General features: G+C 39.0%; 1 protein-coding gene across 9 annotated transcripts in view; it reads right to left on the bottom strand.

Annotated features, from left to right (window-relative positions):
- The window catches only part of znf469 (zinc finger protein 469), a 480,146-nt gene that overhangs the window by 49,376 nt on the left and 408,232 nt on the right, over positions 1-22,538 (bottom strand). Inside the window, exon 1 of one of the 9 annotated variants that reach the window (XM_068217548.2) lies at positions 13,139-13,308. The exons of 7 other annotated variants lie outside the window; for them this stretch is intronic. The gene's annotated coding sequence lies outside the window, so the exon portion shown is untranslated. Of the gene's footprint in view, positions 1-13,138; positions 13,309-22,538 lie in introns of those variants that run through there. One more of the 9 variants, XM_068217549.2, reaches the window with a different exon arrangement.

Here is a 22,538-nt window from a genome sequence, read left to right as displayed (position 1 = left end):
CTGTCTGTTATTAACCTTCCATTTTACGCCCTTTCCTCCCTTGGTATTTTAACCTCTCAGACCTGCACGCTTTGTCCCTCGCACCCTTACTCTCTTTTCCACCACCTGTTCCTCTTTTTCTACACCTGCGATGTCATAAAAGCAGCTATGTAAACTCGTTTTCCTTCCATGCCTGTTTCTTTCAGCTTGCACACAGCTGAAGTGTCTCCAGTCCCATCTTCTTGTCATTAATGTCCTTAACACATTCCAGATCCCAAAATGTGTTCCACCCACTGGACAGCAAATGCTGTAGACCAGTCCAGTTTCCTCAAGCGGGTCCTTGTGCATTTGCTAATCAAATTCCCTCCTTGAGCTGCATTCTGATTTCAGGATGACTTGTGGAGACATTTGCTGTCTCAAAGTAATATTTAAGCTTTAATAAGTGAATATACCAAATGAACGTAAATACCAAAATGCCAATGAACTGAAAGTATGCTATAAAGCTTCTGGAAGCAATTACAAAATCACTAGTGCAAGCAGATAATCCAGCTCTAATCAGACAAGCTAATCAAAGTCCTCAGGATTACTAGAAACATCCGGGCAGGTGTGTTGTAGAAGGCTGGAATTCCAGAGGCACGATGCACAGAAACTTTCAGACACTAAGGTAACCCTGTTGAAAAAAAATCGCATATAAATGATTCGGTATAAGACGCATGACTAATTGTTTGAGGTGGTTTATGGTTATTGTTTTAAGCGGGTGCTGGTTCTAAGATGGTGCCAAGCAGCTAGCTACTTCTGAGGACCTGCACTTGACCAGCTTTGACAAGCTAAGAACCAGTTCAACTAAATGCCATGCATTAAGACATACCTAACCAGCACATGCTGGATTAACAACAGGCTGGACACACATACAAAGAGAGCACAGAGAGGTAAAAGCATACAATGATGGACAGATGAAATGGCATTGAGATGTAGGTGTAAAGACGGAGAGGGAAGTCCCGGATTGATTCTTTCCCACAAAATCACTGGCACTGGTGTAGTAAGCATGCTACACTGACACTCCAAATCTACCACCTATGTTACAGACGCATGATTCACCGCAGCCAAGAATCTACATCAATAAATAACCCAATTGTGTGTGATTGGCAGAAGGTACCTCTGGCATAAATCTTAAAGCCCTTTGATAGATTAACGTAATGCGAGCACTTGGGTTAGGCGATATTGCAACAAAATCATCACAATATCCTGTTTTATATTATTTGACATCGATAATTATTGAATATTTTTTAACGATACATTTAGGAATATTAAGTATTTTTGTTATTTAACCACTTAATTTTAATTTACCAGCATTACTAAAGGCTAATAGTTTTAATAGTCAAAAAAAATATTTAAACAAAATATCTGATCTCTTTATAATAAAATAAACATAAGTGTTAGAGACTCTTAAACTTGATAAATAAGGTTGCAAAGTGTGTGCAATCGTAAAGGTAGATCAACATCAGTAAGGTGTGAATAATACTGATACTGTAAACCTCAAACTCTTCTCCACAAAACAAATTCTGATAATCAAATCTGAGCTTTCAAGTAAAGGAACCAGGGAACAATATTCAAATTCATATTGCAACATTAAAAAATGTGAAGTTGAATGACTATATAACCTCCTATGCTAAAAATCTTTTAGATGGGGAGCTAGTGGCTAGGATGCACAAGAAAAGAAACCAAAAAGCCAGTGTGGCGACATCCTTTTTAATTTACAATCTCTTCACTGCTGCTATACGGCACTCATTTTTGCATGTGCTAAATAAAGTGACAAGTGTGAGTGCGTGGTTTCCTTCAACATTTGAGTCTCTCGTAACTAGTCACCCATCAACCGATATCTCGGGGGATCACAAACAAACAAACCATTGTTGCAGCTCTAATGCAAGTATATGGAGAAAAGTAAAAAAAGCGCTGCAGTGTTTGGATGCGCTGTGTTTGTCTGAGGTAATTAGTCTGCACTTATTACTAAAATGTAATGAGTGCAGTGCGCTCACGGCATTCAGAAAAGTTGAGATGTTTTTAACTAGGTGTACCTGAAAAATGCTTGCGCAATACATGTGCCCCATTTGCACACGATGTGCACGTTGTGCATGTCTCACATTTCCATTGGAAATGGCAAACTCACAGCCCAAGCTTATGGCATTCCTTCCCAGGTGTGAGCTCAGCAGCCACGTTTTAATAAAACTATAGCCTTCAGACGGCGTCTAATTTCTCAAAACATCAGCATCTTCCAAATGGTTGAAATGTCGGTTTATGGTAAAAGTAGGTATGACGGTGTGACGCTTGGGCGTGGGATCTATAAATAGCAACGATGTCAGTTTCAATACCGTTAAACCGTTATAAAAAAACAGTATATTTAAGACTGTTTTCAACACATCCTCTAATTTCTAAAATATCAGCCTCTTCCAAATGGTTGAATTGTCGGTTTATGGTAAAAGTAGGTATGGCGGTGTGACGGCGTGACGGTGTGATGCTTGGGCGGGGGATCTATAAATAGCAACGGTGTCAGTTTCAATACCGTTAAACCGTTATAAAAAAACAGTAGATTTAAGACTGTTTTCAACACATCCTCTAATTTCTAAAATATCAGCATCTTCCAAATGGTTGAAATATCGGTTTATGGTAAAAGTAGGTGTGACGGTGTGACGCTTGGGCGGGGGATCTAAAAATAGCAACGGTGTCAGTTTTAATACCGTTAAACCGTTATAAAAAACAGTAGATTTAAGACTGTTTTCAACCCATCCTCTAATTTCTAAAATATCAGCCTCTTCCAAATGGTTGAACTGTCGGTTTATGGTAAAAGTAGGTTTGGTGGTGTGACTGCGTGACGGTGTGACGCTTGGGCGGGGGATCTAAATATAGCAACAGTGTCAGTTTCAATACCGTTAAACCGTTATAAAAAAAACAGTAGATTTTTAGTTTTCAACACATCCTCTAATTTCTAAAATATCAGCCTCTTCCAAATGGTTGAACTGTCGGTTTATGGTAAAAGTACCGGAATTAATACATCTACTATAAAACATCTGAAAATATGAAGTGTAAGACCAATTTATTTTTAAAAAATTCAAAATAATCATTTTTGAATGCTAAATCACGTTTTTGTTTGAAGTATGCCATAAGACAATGGTGTTTGTTCAATAAATAAATAAATAAATAATATCTTTGTTCAATTAAATATCTTATAGGCTTTTGCATTGGGTCCACATAGTAATTTAATTTTGCCAAGTAACACCTACTTACCAGACATCTCTTGATAGATAAAGTGATCATCATCTACTGACTAATATCTACTTTAGTAAATCTGAAATGGGCAAGGTGGGAAATCTGAATATACAGGAAATCCCATTTACTTGGTACTAAAGGTCTCAAAAATACTCAATCAAATAATCAAATTTTAGGACTGGGCTTGTTTTGACCTGTGTTGATCAAAACACTCAGAACACCTCAGAAAGGCATAGCAATGCCCTGGCAACCATCCAAATGACTCTAAAATACAACTACTGATATTTGTTGACACAATCTTTTTCATCGGCCTTTGATTCCTTGTGGGAACAGAATCAAAGTGGTATTGCTATGCACCAAGGGACATTTTCAAAGATTTCGTCCACAAACACATACCGTGCTTCCTCGCGGACTGTGTGAATGTTTATGAATGAGAACTGCTCTAGGGTGTGTACAGGATTTGCCAAAATGGCTATGTGGTGAACATTTGCCTCATTTTGGTGTGCGCCAATGTTTACACAGCACCATAAACAAAGACGAGCAGCCGGAAGTGCTCAGCAAGATACGCCTGACCCCTTTCACCAACAACCAACACCGCTAAGAGCCACGTTATCTTTAGCCCTACTGATGCCAGTTTGTGTTTATGCATGGGGGGGCTCTAATGTTGAGTTGATGGTTGGGATTCAAAAAAAAAAACGTGCAGCGTCTCTGTCACAACCAGCTGTCCAATACTTATCAGCACCGGCAAGATCAAGAAGACCACATACATAGTGCACATCAGATAAACCCACCATGTTTATCTGAACTAGACACACTCCATTTGCTTTTGACAAACAATATACACAAATGTATTACAGTGCTTGAGCACACTTTGAGAAAGATATGCAAATGAAAAAAAAAAAAAAAACTGATGACATCGCACTATTACACTCTAAAACCCGATTTTTGGATGCTGTGGTATTTGGGTCATAGAGAGGAAGCTAGCTATAACAAAAAATGAGACCAAATAAAATCCAAAGTTGGTCACAGATAACTGATCTGTTCAGAGAACAAATAATTGTGCAATTTCCCATGAGCCAGTAGTGCTTACTCTGACCCAGCAAACATGCGTGTTTGAGGCACAAACACTGCAGCGTCTGGACGCACCCATGGGGATTGTGACATTGGTGCCTGACTCTAGCAGTCGGGCTCAAAGCAGCATTGACAGGTTAAAACAGTGCCACAGTGGTTTCCCCAGACATCGAAGAACTGCCCTGGTAGCAAAGATAAGGCCAGATTCAGGTCACTGAACACTGCAATGGAGGACATGATCTCTGTTCCAAATTCTGCAGTCACCGTTTGTGCTGTCTACAAAAGCAGCTTGCTTCTACATCACGATCTAAACAGAAGAAAAGCCAACATTTAAACATACTTAAAACATTCTAATAATAGATAGTATAACTGATGTATTAATACGAGTCGACAGTATCAACTGTCAATCATATTGGGGGAAAATTAGTCTATTATTCTATGTGTGGAAAAAATGGCCATGTCTGCTTCATTCCTGTCAACATTGTGATGTGAAAATAAGAGATATGCCCACTATAAGGGATTCCCTCGACTCCCTTTAAAAAAATGCCCAAATTACTAAATATGCCCATTTGGAGCGGTTTCGTTGTAAATAAACCGTTAAATGGTCAATAATATATTTTATTATTATTTACAAAAGAAAAAAAATAAATAGTACACGTTATCAGCAAATAAATAAACAGTTCAGCTTATTAAAATAAATAGCTATTATAATGAAAAATAATTAAAACTCATTAGCCGTTTCTTCACTGTATAATGTACACATTCTGATTAGAGCAACGAATGAATGATTTACATAGATTTTTTTTCGATTGATTACATTAACTAACACTTTAAAAATGCACAAATCTAACATTATAATGAAAGCATTCGACTGCTTTTCTAACTGTTTATGCTCATTTAGGACGAAATTATTTGTGTTTGAAAAAAAAAAAAAAAAAAACTACAGGATCGACATCTTTAGATATTATTATTATTAATTATGTGTATATCTATTTAAACACGCACCCAAAACACTTTTGCTTGGCTTCAAATCATGAGTACAGAATCCGTTTGGGAAACAGCGTCTGTTTATCACTATGGAGCACGTCAGCTGACAGTCATGCAGCGCTATGACTGTTTTGAGGATTGCATATGAAGGAGCGACGGCACCTGTAATGAAAAAGAGAGGAGTCGTGCCGTTTTATGTTTATTTTAAAGTGTTTTTGTGCCCAAACAAAGTGAAAGCACAGAACAGACTCTCATTTAAGAGCGAAGGGCGGCCCCTGGTGGTTCGGCGGCATGGGTTGCGTATGGTGGGCTCGACTCTTTAATGTTTATTTGCCACCCTACAGAGAAAGATACGGGAGAAATACGGGAAAATACCTTTACAGGATCATAGCGGGATAGAACTGTAAAATACGGGAGAATCCTGGGAAAAACGGGAGGGTTGACAGGTATGGTCTGCTTTCATCTTATTATTATTAAATATGAGTATCAGGTCTATCACAGTGTTTCTCAACCATGTTCCTGGAGGACCACCAGCACTGCAGGTTTTGTCTGTCACACCCATTACATGTGTTTCAGTCTCTGCTAATGAGCTGATGATCTGAATCAGGTGTGTTTGCTTAAGCCGACCTGGAAAATGTGCAGAGCTGGTGAACCTCCATGAATGTGGTTGAGGAACACTGACCTATCAGACTGGCATTACTGGAATTGATCTGTTGGTCGTCTGCTTATAAATGAAATAATAGTATAAACAAATTGTTATGACATGGACTTGCTAGCACTTACTGCTGATTTCAGAATCATCTTTATTTATTATGACAGAACCAAAACTAGACAAGCACAAGGACAAAAACACTCAGCAAAAAAAGATTAAATTGTCATTATAAAAAAAAGGAAAGTATTTTGCTAATATGTACCAAATATACAGCACATCACTATTGACAGAAAATATATACTTTAAAATGAGAATAAAAGGACTTAATTATTATTATTAATTATAATAATAATAATTATTATTGCTTTAATTATTAATTATAATTGCTTTAATCATTATTATTATACGGTCCTCCAATCTTAGCAAAGCTATTTACAGTCATGTGACACTAGATTTAAAAAAAAATCTGCTGTTTTTACCAGTGTGCAGCCAGAGTTTATGGATGCTCACCTTAAAAGGGCACCTATGATGTAAACAATCTTTTGTAAGCTGTTTGGACAGAACTGTGTGTAGGTCCAGTCATATTGGAGTGAAATAAAGATAATAAGTGTCTTTTTAAAATATTTTCTGATGTTAAAATAGGATCCAAATCCCAGTAATTTTGAGGCCCTATCGCAACGTGACGTAGGAGTGCAGTTTTTCCACCCACCGAATTGTTTGACAGCCGCAAATTAACATGTCTCTGTAGTAACGTGTATAATCATATCCACAAGACAAGACGTGTGCAAAGCAACTGGGATTAAAAGATCTGTTCAGCTCGCTGTGATCATCAATCTTCATCAAATGCGATTAAGAATATTTTTTTTAAAAACTTGTGTGTAATGAATTACAGGGATTTTACCGACTTTATCACCACAGCTGCATGTCAATACAATTTTAAAAGTAGACTCTACAATACCGGTTTGTGGACGTTAAATCTGGTTTATTTTGCAACGAATATCTATACAGCAGTGGATATTAACTTGTATCCTGTCACATTTGCCAAGCAAAAACAGTGCAAAGTTAAAAGTGCGTGCTGTGTGTGTGTGTGTACATGATCTTTGTAATGACATTGTGTGTGACTCATCGTTGCAACTCCACAGCAAATACATCAAATAATCATTGGAAAAATTCTTACATTAGTATTTCTCACAAACGCTATGCAAGTTCTGCTTGCTTCATGGCTGTCACTGTGCTGTTTATCTGACCCAGCCAAGGCGGAGATTGAGGCAGAATCTAGCATTAAAGAACTAATATTAAAGGTACAGGCCACAAAAACAGCTACATGGTATCCAGAGGAGAAAATCCCAATATTCTGAAAGGTGTAATAAATAATCTGATCTGTGTTTTGAGCTGAAACTTTACAGACACATTCTAGAGACACGAGCGACTTATCTTAAATCTTGAAAAAAGGGTAAAATAGGTGCCTTTTAAAATCGAATTAACCCTATTGCATTCTGGGATGTCTAATTCCTGAAAGATAAATGTTTGGGCTGAAAATCTAAGCCATCATCAAAGACATTGTTGAAAGTTAATTGTCCTATGTTATACTGTGTTCACACCAGACACAGTACACATGGATAAATCGTGCTATTTGCACGTAAATAGACACATGAAATTGAGTTTACTCGCTTCATTTATGCGTCAAATCTGCTTCATTCACAAGTCAAATTCACTTCACAAAACCCGGTGACTTTAGCTTCTTTGCTAAATGGCTAACATGGATTTTATTGAGAGAGTAGCTGTGTTTAGGTGCTTTAGGAAGACTGAAAAACAGCATTGATTCGTTTGGACTATACCAGGATGATGGAAGCTTTCAGCGGTGCTTCCGACTAAGCCAAACCCAGTTTAATGTCTTGTTATCCTGTGTCAACAAAAGGCGCTACGTCATAATCACTCCCCTACAAGAGAAAGCTCCTGATTGGTTAACGTGGGGTGAATGTCCACTGAAGTTCAGATTTTGCAACTCAAGTGACTTGCGTCAATCACTCAAAACGCTCAACTTGCGCAGCTTCATTTGCGTAAATCACATAATTCGCGCCTATCACACTGCAGGATGTCTACTCGCATTGACTTAACATGTAAATCACTCTTACTTGATGCTTCTTTCTTGTCTGGTGTGAACGCAGCATCAGGGCATGAAAGCCAGTGAGAGCTGTAAAGTAGCTACAAAGTAGCACAAAGTATGCCTAAGGATTTTTAAAGACTAAACACAAATATACACTTATGCAATCTAACAAATTAGTGTTCCCCAAGAAATATTAAGGAATGCAAACAACTCACTGAATACTGAATTAAGTGTTTGCATAGTCTGTACAAATACACACGCGCGCAAACACACACATCCATTCAAACTATTCCACATTCCTCTGCAGTCTTGGGTACGGTGCAGTACTGAAGTTTAGGATGGTGGGCCAGCAAAATGAATATTTACAGTGCATTACTGATCAGTAATTTACTCAAAGTGATGTATAGCACAGCTATTATTGTAATAATCCCTCTTGGAATAACAGAACATTGGCTGTCTCTTGAACACAATGAATGATAAGAGCTAGCTTTGTGCTGTTTGAACCTTTAATCTCCACGTTACCAGTTCATATCTACACCACATACCCATTCCAGCCAATCATATCTGCCCATCAACCATTTCCACAGGTCTGCTGGTCTTCAAAAAGATTTTTCCCCCTCAGGAAAGACATGACTGTGAGTCTCCTAAAGAGCTCTCGGTGGTTTTCTCCTTTAAATAGAGCATGACATCAGCGTTGGGCAGGTCAGCTGTCTGCCTGAGCAAAACAAATGTGTCTAAACAATGCCACATCTGGAGATGGAGAAGGGTGATTGAGAGAGAGAGAGAGAGAGAGAGAGAAGAAAGTATGGAAAAGAAAAACGGGGGAGGGAGAGAAAGTAGAGGAGGAATGTGGCGGAAGAGAGTGGAAATGAATAAAGGGGAAGCAGCCAGCTGTTCTGGACAAGTGCCAGAGTGTCTGGGGATGTGCGACGCTCTAATTTACGGGAGATTCCCTCAAACAGGCCTTTTTGAACGTTTAAATCCCTAGCCATGTGCCTGAGGAAGACAAACTGCATCTTTTTCAATCTCCTTCTTTAGGTCTTCTTTAACAAACAGCAAACAATATTACTAGTGACCTAAACTCCTGCTAACTACAATGGCCGCACTTAATTCATCATCCTGGTCAAAAGAGTCCATCTTCAAATGTAAATATGGGTTCTTTTATCTTTCATTGTTCAAAGATCATCATATTTTGGCATCAGATTACATTTGAAAATGTGATTTATGCATGGAAAGTTTGGAAATAACTATTAATAAACAAAATGTCACAATATTGGAGAAATTCTCACTGAATGTAATGTGTAAAGCGGAATATACTTCTAATTTAAGCCTGTACTTTAAAAACATGTAAACAAATACCTAACCATACTCAATTGTTATATTTTAGATATTAAAAAAGTCAAAGTGACTTTAAAGTATAAAGATACGAGAAGTTTATATGTTTGGCTTCTTATTTTTCATGTGTCATCATAAATATACCTGGTAAGACTATTTTGGACACTTAAAGCGCTTTACACATTAAGGGGAAACTCCTCATTCACTACAAGTGCGCAGCATCCACCTGGATGCCATTTTGCACCAGACCACACACCAGCTGATTGGTGGAGAGGAGACAGACTGATGATTTCACTCAGTTATGATATGAGGATGGTTAGGGGGCCTTAATGGACAAATTTTATCCAGGATGCCAGGGTTAAACACCTACTCTTTTCCAAAGGACAACCTGGGCAGTATAGAGTCCCCATCAATATTCTTTATACAATATACTTATAGTAAAGTGTCCCCTTCACCATATTGGGGCATTAGAACCCACATAGACCACAGGCTAAGCATCATTAACACCACTTCCAGCAGCAACCTAGCTTTCCCATGTGGTCTCATATCCAGGTACTGACCAGGCACAGCCCTTTTTAGCCTCAGTGGGTGACCATCTGAGTGTTGCAGAGTGCTAGCTTCTGGCTATAATAGTAGTAATAGTAATAATAGGAATAGTCATTACTTTTCTCAGGAAGAAAACAAATAAAAACAACAACAGTATGCTAATGAATGGAAAACTTTTGTTTACATGCTTGAAAACCCCTTTTTTGACTCATGTCTGTACCTCAATGGCTGTAAAAATGCCTTAGCAAACACTACTAATTTGTTATTAATTAGTCATTAAGCTGACATTCTTCAAGCCGGCTCTTTCTGAAGTTCAGTTCTGTGTTTATATTTCTGCTCAAGTTTAAATGTACCGACATATGGAAAAGAGAATTCAGGCAAATTTCTGTTTGTGTGTGTGGGAGAAAGACACAGATTTGTGCTTTTACGTGTGCGTATAAGTGCTTGTAAGTGTTGTACTAAATATAAATGATCTGCAAATGTACCTGGAATCTTTGGCATAATTGAGCGAAACTAAGTAGTACCTCACACTTCCACACACATGCACACTCGATCAAATCCCTAAACTCTCATTTCATCAAGTGAACGCTAATCTAGAGCCACATTTGGAAAGCAGATTTCACACAATTCTTTTCTAAAATGTAGACAAATAAACGCTGTCACTACAACTACCTTGGGCAAACCCCCCTCATTCAGGCAAGTATTAGGAATCAATCAACTCGAGACACGTATCAAAGTAATACCGTTTCCACTTCATGAGCTTAATCAGACAATACTTCTGAAGTAAGTCTTACTCTGCGTGTTACTTCAGTGAATTTGAACCAAGAAACAGCCCAACACTCATCAACAAGCCAAGTTCAGGTACCACACAGATCTGCAGAAAAAAAGTTGCAGGATGAGAGCTGCTGCAAATAGTAAGGAGTTGTTCAAATCGCTAACTGTACATAAGCACCATTGGATTGATAATAATGCTTGCCTTCACAACACAACAAATTAGCAAATTGTTTCTTTGGAAGGTTTGCTAATCACATCGAATCAAGACTGGTTTTACAAGCCTCACCACTTGAGTTAATAGATGATAAAATACTATTAGAACCTAATGTTTTCCAAATTCTAATAGGGAGCTTGCTATTTTTATTTGTTTTAGGGGAATGATGCTTTGGTAACTGCTGATCTCCTGAGCAGTTAAAGTTAAGAGCCCTGCTGCTGATTCCATTATGGCTGGGAGTCTGTACGTGCGCGAGTGTGTTTGTATGTGTTTGCACGTGCGCACATGTGATGGCTTCAGGAATCCCCATTGGAGAGGGTTAGAGTTACACACCGTCAGGCAGTGGTCAAAAGGTCACACTGGATTGTTACGCCCCCCCAACCGTAGACCCCCGGTAACTGTGTTAACAAGGAATGTGTGAAACAAACAATCATATGGAGCACGATTACAGGCAGAGAACAGTACACACTGTTGGACACAGTTCCTCATGACCCCCCTGTTGTTTTGTTTGGGACGGTACTCTATATAGATTTTAACAAAACAGAGCTCGAGGTGGTAAAACTGGAACGGGAGACAAAGAACCTCTGTTGGATGTAGCCCAAGAGACTGCTTGGCATTTTGCAGTTAAGATACCACAAATCCTATATAAGCCTATGCAAGACAGTGGACCGTGTCTGGACAGGCTGGACTGGCTGTGGGATATTCTGCATTACAGTGGCCTGACCTTTGGGGGCGATGGGAAGTGCTTGATGGTGTGGATGGGTGGATTGACTCCAGATTTTACTACAGTTTTTACTAGTATCTAGTGGGACTTAGTAACCAAATACCACTTCCTCTGCTGAAAAGTCCAGGATCTTTAGGTGCTTTCAGCCACTGTCAGTAAGACAGGAGACAGGAAGAAGAACCAGCCATGGTTAATAGGTTCATGCTGGTCCTTATGTCCCTTTGTGTCACTTTGTGCTGGAGTCTGTCTGTCATGTGTCCCTCAATTCAAACGACCAAAACCCGAACATAACCATGAACCTCTCCCCCTCGGTCTCTCTCTCTCCACCTCCACTGCCAGCTCTGGAAAGTTCATTTGTGACAGTAGGTCCGTCTCCTTCACTCCCCACGTGTTTTTTCAATTAACCGAGGCTCCCGTACACTATTCAGAAGAACATTTGGGAAACCATAATTCTCATGGCCCTGCACAAAAAAAAAAAAACTAATGGAAACTCACTTAAGATTTTTTCCGGGGGAGGTTTCAAAAGAAGCCATTACCCCAAGAGGGGAGCGGGGGGTTTAAAAGGATGATTTGGCTAGAAGATTAGACAGAAAGAGTGAAGCGATGGACGGGTGGGTGATGAGAGAGAGAGGTCAAACCGGCCTTTCTGAGGTAAAAAGAAAAAGGATGGACAAAAAGAAACAGAGGTGAGTTGAGGGGGTGAACGAGTGCACGGATGGAGATTTTCCTCAGAATGCGGATGAAAGTGGTCCGGATCTGGAGCGGGCCGCAGGGAGAGGGGACACATCCAGAGGACTCAGATCAAAGGAGAGAGGCGGCCGAGAGACAGATGACGGACCGTCCCCTCCCTTCCATCCCCGAGTCTCTATTTACACAGATGAGTTTGAAAAGCCTTCAGCAAGATTCTGGCCATCGGCACAGCAAATAAACACACTCATATAAACACGCTAATGCAAATTCATTCACACACACCTGACAGCGCATCGGTGCTCACAAGTGTTTACATGTGCACACGTGTGTGTACACACAGACAGTCACTATGATATATGTGTACTCCACATAACACACCCTATATAGCAAAAGTGCCTGCGGTTTTACAACATCCTCATCACATATACATCAGGAAAATGAACACTGCGAGTTAGCTAAACTTCTATTTATATAAAAAGTCATACCTCTTTCTGCTAGACTGGATTATACACAGTAAACCTCACCACTGACCTGCAAGCTTCTCATCTAAGCTGTCAAGCTTATGATCATGAAGTCAAAAAGCACTGCTTCAGTTTTTATAGGCGTTGACATAAACAAAACAAACTAACAGTCCCGTCAGGAAAACAATAGTTTAAGAAGCTGTCTAAAAGTGCATATGTTGAGTCGATAAGTGTATTGTGTGTGACACAGACCCCCCCATGCTGACAGACATCCAGACAGACAGCCAGACAACAGCATTCACATTGACATTACAATGACAGCAGTGGTTCTTACCTACATGCTTGTGAAGTCTGGGCCAGTGAGAGGTTCATATCTGCCGCTGCAGTTCCTGTGCTGCACGTTTAGACCCGGAGGAGAGAGAGAGAGAGATAGAGAGAGGCAGAAAGAGAGAGAGAAAGTGCAATGGAGCAGCGCAGCCCCCAGTCCCGGCACTCCAATTCTACGTTCTGAGGATGAAAAGAGAAGTCTTCATTACCAGCTGGAGACCACGCCTCCACCTCTCCTCTCGTCCCTCCCCGCCGCTTCCCTCTCCCTCCCAGCCAGTAGCAGGATGCAAAAGTTTGTCCCGGCCAAGAGAAGGCCAGCGATCTGCCAAAGCAAACCTTCAACCACAACCGACTGCCAGTACAGTGAGAGAGAGAGAGAGAGAGCGAGAGGAGTCCGTGACAGATCTAGTCGAAAGGAGCACAGTGAAGGGACTAGACGCACTTTTTGATCAGTGTTGTTGAACTCGTTTTAATTAAGGCTTGCTGTAGGAAACGGCACATCAAACGGACTGTCGGTTTATGGGAAGGCACGGCTAGCAGCGCATACACATTTGTGCACGTGCCAAAGTCCCGGCACAGGAGAAAAAAAAAAAAAAAGAGAGGATATTTTGCATTACTTATGAGTCAACTTTGAGTTTCCCCTCTCCCTCTTGTCATCTGTCTCTCGCTTTCCGTCCCTGCCAAAGTGAATGTTATCCATGGCAGTCAAGAAAATCACTCTTTTTAGGAGAGCTGCATGCCGTCTGTAATTATAAGTGGGGTTGGGCATGAAGTCTGCCTACAATCCCGGCTCCAATGCCACAACACACACACACACACACACACATACATATACACGCCCTAATGGTAGAGCGAGCCAAAGCAGGCCAGTGTGCTCACACTCCTCCACTCGGAGGCACAGCATGACAGTTCAGACTTTATTTTTAGCAAACCGTATTTATTCCTATTGGATGTTTTGTGGGAGAAATGATATTTGCTTTTGAGAAGACACAATGACTGCATTCATGGCGAACTCAATAGTGTTTTCTAAAAAACTCCAGACGCTCCTTTTCCACTTATTTCTGTTTTCATATATTGCATGGTTATTTTTAAGTAAACACTAAATCACTGGGATTATCCTAATTAAGTTACCGGTATGTAAATGAAGCCGGGGTTCAAACGAAAGCAAATGTGCTGCGGCTGTGCCTGCAAAATGCTCCATTCATCCGAAAAGCAGCTGTTTGTTTGATTCGCTGCCCTGGAAACGTAAATGAAATCAAACCGTATAACTTTTACTAACAAAAGCGAGGCGTGAACGCACAGCCAATGTGAAGGCAAAGATATAATTATGATTTATGTTGCGTTTTATTATCTGAAAGATTTATCAGTGTTCTGTTTATAGTTGTGGCGGTGAAACATGCACTGTGAAAGTTTAACGAGAAGAACATGAACCAGAGAATGTCAGTCGACAATTGTCAAGATAATGCATTAATTGTTTATTCCAAGATTTAAGTTTAGTTCAAGGGTAACACTTTATTTTGATGGTCCGTTTGAGTATTAGTAGGCTGTCTGCTTAATATCTATTGATACTGCTCCTTCAACAGACATTTAACACTGTAGGAATCTTAGAAAGTACATGTCAACTATCATGCCACTAACCCTAACCAGTCTACTTATTATCTAATGAGAATTAATAGGCATGTAGATGCAATGTAACTTAATTCAACACACAGACCATCAAAATAAAGTGTGACCATTTCAACTTATTTGATTTAATGAACAATAACCACAGATAGAATGTAAGGAATTCAGCTGATGTTTATAATATACAAGTGAGGCTTGAAGTAGAAACACATCTAATGACTGTACTTCCATTAGCACTGTAAGGATATTGTGTGTAAAGCCTTTCTTTACCACAAGAGGACAGCTTGAGCAGCTTATGCATTTATAATAGGAAAGCCTTGCAGTCAGATTTCACCTCAAGTTACAAAGTGGCACTGAAATACAAAATAAATGAAAACAAAAGGTTTAAAAGACTACAAAACTGCACCTGCATCCTTTGTCTTGACCAACAGAATGTTTTAAAATGACTTATTAACATAAATGAATTGAAAAGGCTTCACTGAAAAACATTTGTATAGCAAAATAGCTTAACAGTCAGTGTATACCTGACTATCTGATTTTGGCTGGGCTTTCAATGTAATATCTGGTCCTCAGATTAGTCTTGAATCTACATTTTATACTTAATAATATGCTAACTAATATGAGAATGCAAGTTTACTGAGACAAATAATGCAGATGGTAACACTAGAGGTTGATTTATGCTGTTATAAACTGTGATCGAAGGGAATTGTCACAATTTTCCCTCTAACGCCATTGACTTTTAAGAGAATGATGATTTGACCATGTGTGTTGTGCAGTCGATGCCAGATCACTAGCAGTGTACACGTGAGCAAGTGTGTAAAAGATGAAAACAAAGTCCAGCAAGGCTCTCATGTCACAAAAATCTAAACCATCGATACATTTGAAGTCCAGCATTATCATCGACATCTGGGCAAGCTTTTCAAAGGAGGGTAAGTGTGTGGATCATGTGACTGATATCCTGTGCGTTATTCTGGAAGGTGTGTCTGTTATAGTGTATATAAACAGATGAAACCGATTTATGGATGGTGCTGGAGGTATTTAGAGGTTAGACTACAGCGTTACGATAGTCTGTTTGGATGAGCTATGCCCTGAGGAAAGTCATAACTAAGCTGTCATTTTTAACGGGTTTCACAGTCAGGAAGGCCACTAGCCAAGTAAGCAAATCATGGCCTATTTTATCCTGTAGTTCCATTACTGAACCCTCAGGGGGTGTGAACTCCCAAAAAGGTGCTTAGAGAGTGGGATTAGACATGCTAAATGTAAAAAAAAAGAATTTGTGGAGATGAACAGGTTTTAGTTTGTTTACTCTTAAAGGGCCCCTATTTTATCTCTTATTCAAGATTTAAGATGAGTCTTTTGTGTCTCCAGAATGTGTCTGTAAAGATTTAGCTCAAAACACCCATCAGATTATTTATTATACTTTTCAGAAGTTTATACTTTTCTGAGCATCTTGTAGCTGTTTTTGCAGCCTGTGCCTTTAATGCTGGTTTTCCCCGCCCACTGTTCCTATGTGCCTCTCAGAGAGAGTGCCTCAATCTCCGCCTTGGCTGCGTCAGATAAACAGCACAGTGACAGACATGAAGGAAGCACATAGTCTCATATAATGTTTGTGTGAAATACTACAGTAAGAACTTTCCCAATGATTATTTGATGTATTTGTTGTGGAGTTAATTCAAGCCTTTCTGCAACGATGAGTCTCACACACAATGTCATTAAACTTTGCAGTGTTTTTGCATGCAAATGTGACAGGATACACATCAATATCCACTGCTGTATGGACATCAGTTATGTTAATGTACAAAATAAACCTGATTTAACGTCCACAAACCGGGATTGAAGCGTCTTCTTTTATAATTGTATTGACATGCAGCTGTGGTGATAAAGACGGTAAAATCGATGTAATTCATTACATGCACTGATTTAAAAATGTTTTAAACTTGTAAAACCTATTCTTGATCACTTTTGATGAAGATTGATAATCACAGCGAGCTGAACAGATCTTTTAATTCCAGTTGCTTTGCGCACACCCTGTCTTGTGGATATGATTATATGCGTTACAGGGCTCGAAACTGCGACCATTTTGGTCGCATATGCACCTAAAATTAATCTATGCGACCTCATAGTATATTTGGGAGCATTTGTGCGACTGCATATAATGAGTGTAGTGCGACCATTTTTGATTTTTTTCTAAAAACGTGCTGAATCATCTTCCCTGCCGCTTTATTGGTTAATATTAGCTGTCAATCACTCAAGATATTCCGCTGTTAGATGACAGGGAGGGAGCTTTTATGACCGTGGGAAATGCAAACAGCTGAAGAGTGAAAAGCACACAGGTTTGCAATCCCCACCTAAAATTGAGTTGCAGATGACAGCGATCATGATATGCGATGAATGTTGATTTGTCTGTCGAGATCGAGTGTTTTCAGAGAAGGTGCCCGAATCTCGATGCGTTGCATTCACTGCGTGTTCAGTGTCTTTACTATGTTTAAATTGCGCTTATAACAAGGAGCAGTATTTCGCCGGTGGTCATCGCGAGAGTCTTGCTCTGCCTGCTCATATATTGGGTCGGCTGACTTACCAGCTTTTCCACTAACACAGAAATATGAAAATCTGCTCAGACTGAACATTTAAATTGACACAAACTGAAACCAAAACTTTTAAAGAGTGATAGAAGTGAGACTTTTCTTACTTTCTTTTGTCCGTTCTTTCTTGAGATGTATATTATTTAGCTATTTAGTTACTCTTGACTGTTTTGCAGCTTTTAGCCTTGACTTGAATGATTTATTATAGTCTTTAGTTTGTTTTGTAGACGAAATATTATTTATTTAATTGACACTCATATAAAAACAATAGCACAAAATAAACATTTCTTACTGCAATGCTTCATTTCTGTTTGATGTAAACCATAATTTTATTTTTCATAAAGTAACAGACTTTTTAGCAGATAACTTGCAATCAAGCACACTCAAGGCAGCATGATAATGAGAAATGTAATTCCTTGTTAGAATTAATGTCATTTTCATCATTAATATTCTATAATTAATAGACATACATTTTGGAATTATTGCACACAAATATCAATGTCATCTCAGAATCAGTTAGTTAGTTATTTTGGGTTTTTGTTAGTCCTAATTGACGATGTTTTAAAATACAATACATCCCTTAAAAAACAATTTGCAATGGTGCTCATTCATTTTTGGTGGGTGCTCCTACATTTTTTCTGGTGCTCCTAAATATTTGTAGTTGGGAGCACTGGTGCTACCAAGTCAAAAAATTAATTTCGAGCCCTGCGTTACTACAGAGACATGTTAATATGTGGCTGTCAATCAATTTGTTCGGCGGGAAACCGCACTCCATCACGAGAGACTTGGATCCTATTTTAACGTCAGGAAATTTACAAAGATAGACTTATTGTGTTTATATCACCCTAATATGACTGTGGACACACTATACCTGCACACAGTTCAAAAGGCATTCAAAGGCATTCAAAAAAGAACCATTTTCCCACTTTTATTTAATGGAAAACTTACATGGATGTTAAACGTTCTACGTGGAATGGTTGATGTCAATACAGAGTTTAGCTGACAGTTTATCAGTTTAGAAAAGTACACTCATTCCAAGACAGGGGTCCTTTATTGGATAAGGATCCCAGTTCTGGACATTTTCTAAAGGCCAAGCCAACATAGGGATGTCAGTGAGTATCTGTGGGGCTAGTTTGTTTAATGTGTTCCATACAATCAATATATTTACACAAGTGAATCCCTCTGTGGTGAGCGAGAAGTACTCTAAAAAAGGTAAGCAAATGCAGCTTTATTTAAGGTTTGTTTGTGTGTAGTATTAGTTCTGGATCCATTTTTTGGATTAAAAATACAGACTACTACCACCTGCAGGTATGGAATGGTACACTCTCTCACATAGGCGCAAAACACACGTTTTAGGTAGCTGCAGTGCTTATTTTGTAAATTGCGAGGTCCCAGAACAGATCAGGGCAACAGTTTCCCAACTTAACTCTTCTTACAGAACACAAATGCACCCTTATGGTACATTCAAAAACGCACACTTCCTTACTATATAGTATGTGAAAAACATTACTTGAGTCAAGTAGTACATCATAGTACAGTCATAGTAACCTACTATTTCCAGTGGGATTCAAGTATGCATCCAGTGGACACTTCACTGTATTCTATTGTGTATCTATATAGCACATTTACTGTGTATGACCTAACACAATCAAGCCTCACAATAATGAGGGGGGTCTCTCCACCCCTACCACCAGTGTGCAGCATCCACTTGGATGATGTGACGGCAGCCACAGGACAAGGGTGCCAGTTCGCTCTCACCAGCTATTGGTGGAATGGGGAGACATTGATGGAGCCAATTCAGTGGATGGGGATGATTAGGAGGCCATGATGGGAAAGGGCAGATGGAGAGAATTTGGCCAGGACACCAAGGTTACACCCCTAGTCTTGTCTTATTGACCACAGAGAGTCAGGATCTTAGTTTAATGTCTCACTTTATCTAGTCTTAACTCTCAGTATCTCAGTACAGTATACAGTAGCGTCCCCTTTATCATATTGGGTTATTAGGACTCACATAGACCACAGGTTGAGCGTCCCCTGCCAGCCTCACTAACACCACTTCCAACAGCAACCTAGTTTTCCCATGTGGTCTCCCATAAAGGTACTGACCAGGCTCAGCCCTGCTTAGCTTCAGTGAGTAACCGGTCTTGTGTTACAGGGTGATAAGGCCATGAGAGGGAATTTATGAAGGGAAGTAAAGCAGCACAATTTATGCTGGTAGTCACATGACAATGACAACATGGCAGATGTAGTATGTCCTAATTCCATTCATATTTATACTACACAGTGAGCACTTCACTGAGAGTCTTGAAGTGGGTTTAAATTCAAATGTAGCACCTACTAGACACTGAATGTTGTTTGCACAACAGGTCTAGCAGACTGCTAATGAGCTGATGAGTTTAATCAGGTCTGCCAAAGGCCCTTCTTACACTTGGTATTATGATTTGATTGTTCAGATCATAATGGGACAATGCTAAACGGGTATAAACAGGGTCTCAAATGCTTGAGCAGTTTTAGAGGTAATTGAAATCAGATTTGACTGGTTTGTTTTTGTAAATGCTCAGGGTTAAATTCATTCGAACAAATGACCTCCTCACCGTCTTCTGATCTTATTCTTAAACATTATGGCATGTGTTGTTGAAGAGTACTAACCAGATGGGATTTCACTTTGCCATGTGACCTCAAAAGTTATGTCTGAAGGTAAAAAAAAAAAAAAATGTAAAAAGTCTAATGTTATTTTTCCAGTCCTGAAAAAAACACAAGCTCATATAGCAGTGCCGCTCAGTCACCAGGATATCAGAGCAGACATGTTGTTGTTACTATCAGTATCATTTTCTCTTGTATTTTATTTATGTTCATGTGCAAATTGTGAGATTGTGCTTTGCACACTTCAACGGAAAGTTCAGAAAAATACCCATCCACAGACTCTCCTCTCAAAGAAATCAGTGTATTGGTGTAAACTGGACATAAAGGATGCATTCAAATATCAGGTGTAAATGACAATGTTCTGACATTGTTCAGTGTAAACCTCCAGGATTGATCCGAAAATGTTCCCATATTTTTCAGACCATGATCCCCAAAATAACAATGCCAGTCATTCGCGACACCCAATATTCTCAGGGCTAGTTATAAATATATAAACCTTGCACACAACAGCACACACAATAGGCCCAAGTCTAGTTTAATTTTAAAGAACACCATTTGGAGATCATCCTCTATGTTCAGCTGTGGCCTGTATTTATTTTTAATGTACATGAGTGCCCTAAAGGTGTCAGAAAGTTTAACATGGTGCCATAAAATCAATCTGCATCTGACGCTATTGCTTTGTCTTTAATATTACACAATTACCCCAGAAGAAAAATCGAAAGGCTCAAAAGTCATAGCTTTTTATTTGCAGGTTGTTTTTTTAATGCAACTATTACCAACATTTTTTTTCTTTTATAGGTTATGGATAAAATCTGGGGTCCCACTTTATATTAAGTGTCCTTAACTACTATGTACTTGCATCAAAAAAAATACATTGTACTTACTGTGTTTAAGATGTATTTGAGAACACTTGTGGTGCATTTGAGTTGGGATAGAGGTTGGGTTATGAACAGGTTTGGTGGTATGGGTAGGTTTAAGGGTGGGTTAAGGTGTAAGGGATGGTCAACAGTGTATTTACAAATGTAATTACAAAAGTTAATTACAGATGTAATTACATAATTGTATTCAATCAACCATAAGTACACAGTAAATACATGAATTTACACAATAAGTACTTTGTAACAAACTATTAATTCCTGTGTAAGTACTTAGTAGTTAAGGCCACTTAATATAAAGTGGGACCAAATCTGGTAATTCTAATAGTTTAATAAAAGGAATTAGATTTTTGGAAATCAAGAGCAACCCCACTCTCATTGTCCCGCGACCCCACGGGGGGGTCCTGACCTCCACTTTGAGAACCCCTGCTCTAGAGCAAGCTGGATTTTTCACTAGCCAACCTTTAACTGCTGGCCTTTACCAAGACCATTTGTTAATCTAAAACAGAGGTGTTCAAACTTGGTCCTGGAGGTCCTGCATATTTTAGTTCCAACCTCAATTAAACACACCTGCACCAGCTAATCAAGCTCTTTTTAGATATACTAGAAACTTCCAAATAGGAATGTTGAAGGACATTGGTGCTAAACTATGCAGGACACCAGACTAAAATAGATATATATGGGATAAAGGGTTGCACTTGCTTGACCTAGTCTTGACTAATGAACTGTAACCACACATTTTCTAGAAACTAAATATAGTCGCATAACCTCACTAAAACTCTGACCAATGCTGGAACTAATTTCTGCAAAATGGACTGCAGACAAAATCTGTAAAGAAAAAGTTTATGAGCCAGGAAAACACAATTTTTTCTGATCTTACTGCAGCCTATTGACCTTATTCTAAAATGCAGAAGTGCGCCTGTTTCCACGATTGTTTTAGAACTTCCGATTCAGTCGCCTATGGGAGAAATGACTAGGAAAACGGTCGAACTACTTGCTCTACAAACAAATGTTTGCATGACTATATAGACCAAGTAGAATAAAATAATAAGGAAATATCAGTTTGCAACATCAAACAGCGAAACAAGCTGTTTTTAATGTCTAAGAATGAATGAAAGTGAATGAGACCGGAAGTCTTGAGCCAAAAAAAAATTCAAATGGCTGCACCCGCTCATCGGTGAAGGATAAGGTGAATATCCTTTAACCACTTAAACTCTGCTGCTATTTGGGGATTTCCGCCTGGATTTTGCCTACCCAAATTTAAAAGCTTCCCAAATCCACATGCAGAGGTGTGAATGCAAAAATTTGGTATAATTTTAAAGAAAACCCTTTGTATTTTCATAAAACACTATCGAAAGTGTTTAAAATAACTGTATATGCTGTCTGTGTTATAATAAACGCCTAAAACAAAGAGGCGCTTTTTTGTATTTTTTTTTTATAAACTCTAATTTGAAAGTGTACCTTTTAGATTCTGTGTGGTCTAGCGTGCTGTAATTAATTTTGCTGGTTCCTGCACATGTCTGTAATCATAGGAAAAAAAGAAAAATGTCTCTACCATAATCTATGCAAAAGTTATTGTATTCCAACTGATGAGAGGTGCTGTACAAGCCACAGAGACTGATCCTTGTTTACATATTTCACTATTCTTTTGTTTGATCAAACATAATTCACTGTGTTTGGACCA

The sequence above is a fragment of the Danio rerio genome, chromosome 25, assembly GCF_049306965.1.
Source record: "Danio rerio strain Tuebingen ecotype United States chromosome 25, GRCz12tu, whole genome shotgun sequence".
NCBI lineage: Eukaryota > Metazoa > Chordata > Actinopteri > Cypriniformes > Danionidae > Danio > Danio rerio.
Note: the sequence above shows the minus strand (reverse complement) of the source record. Positions and strands in the feature narration are given on the sequence as shown.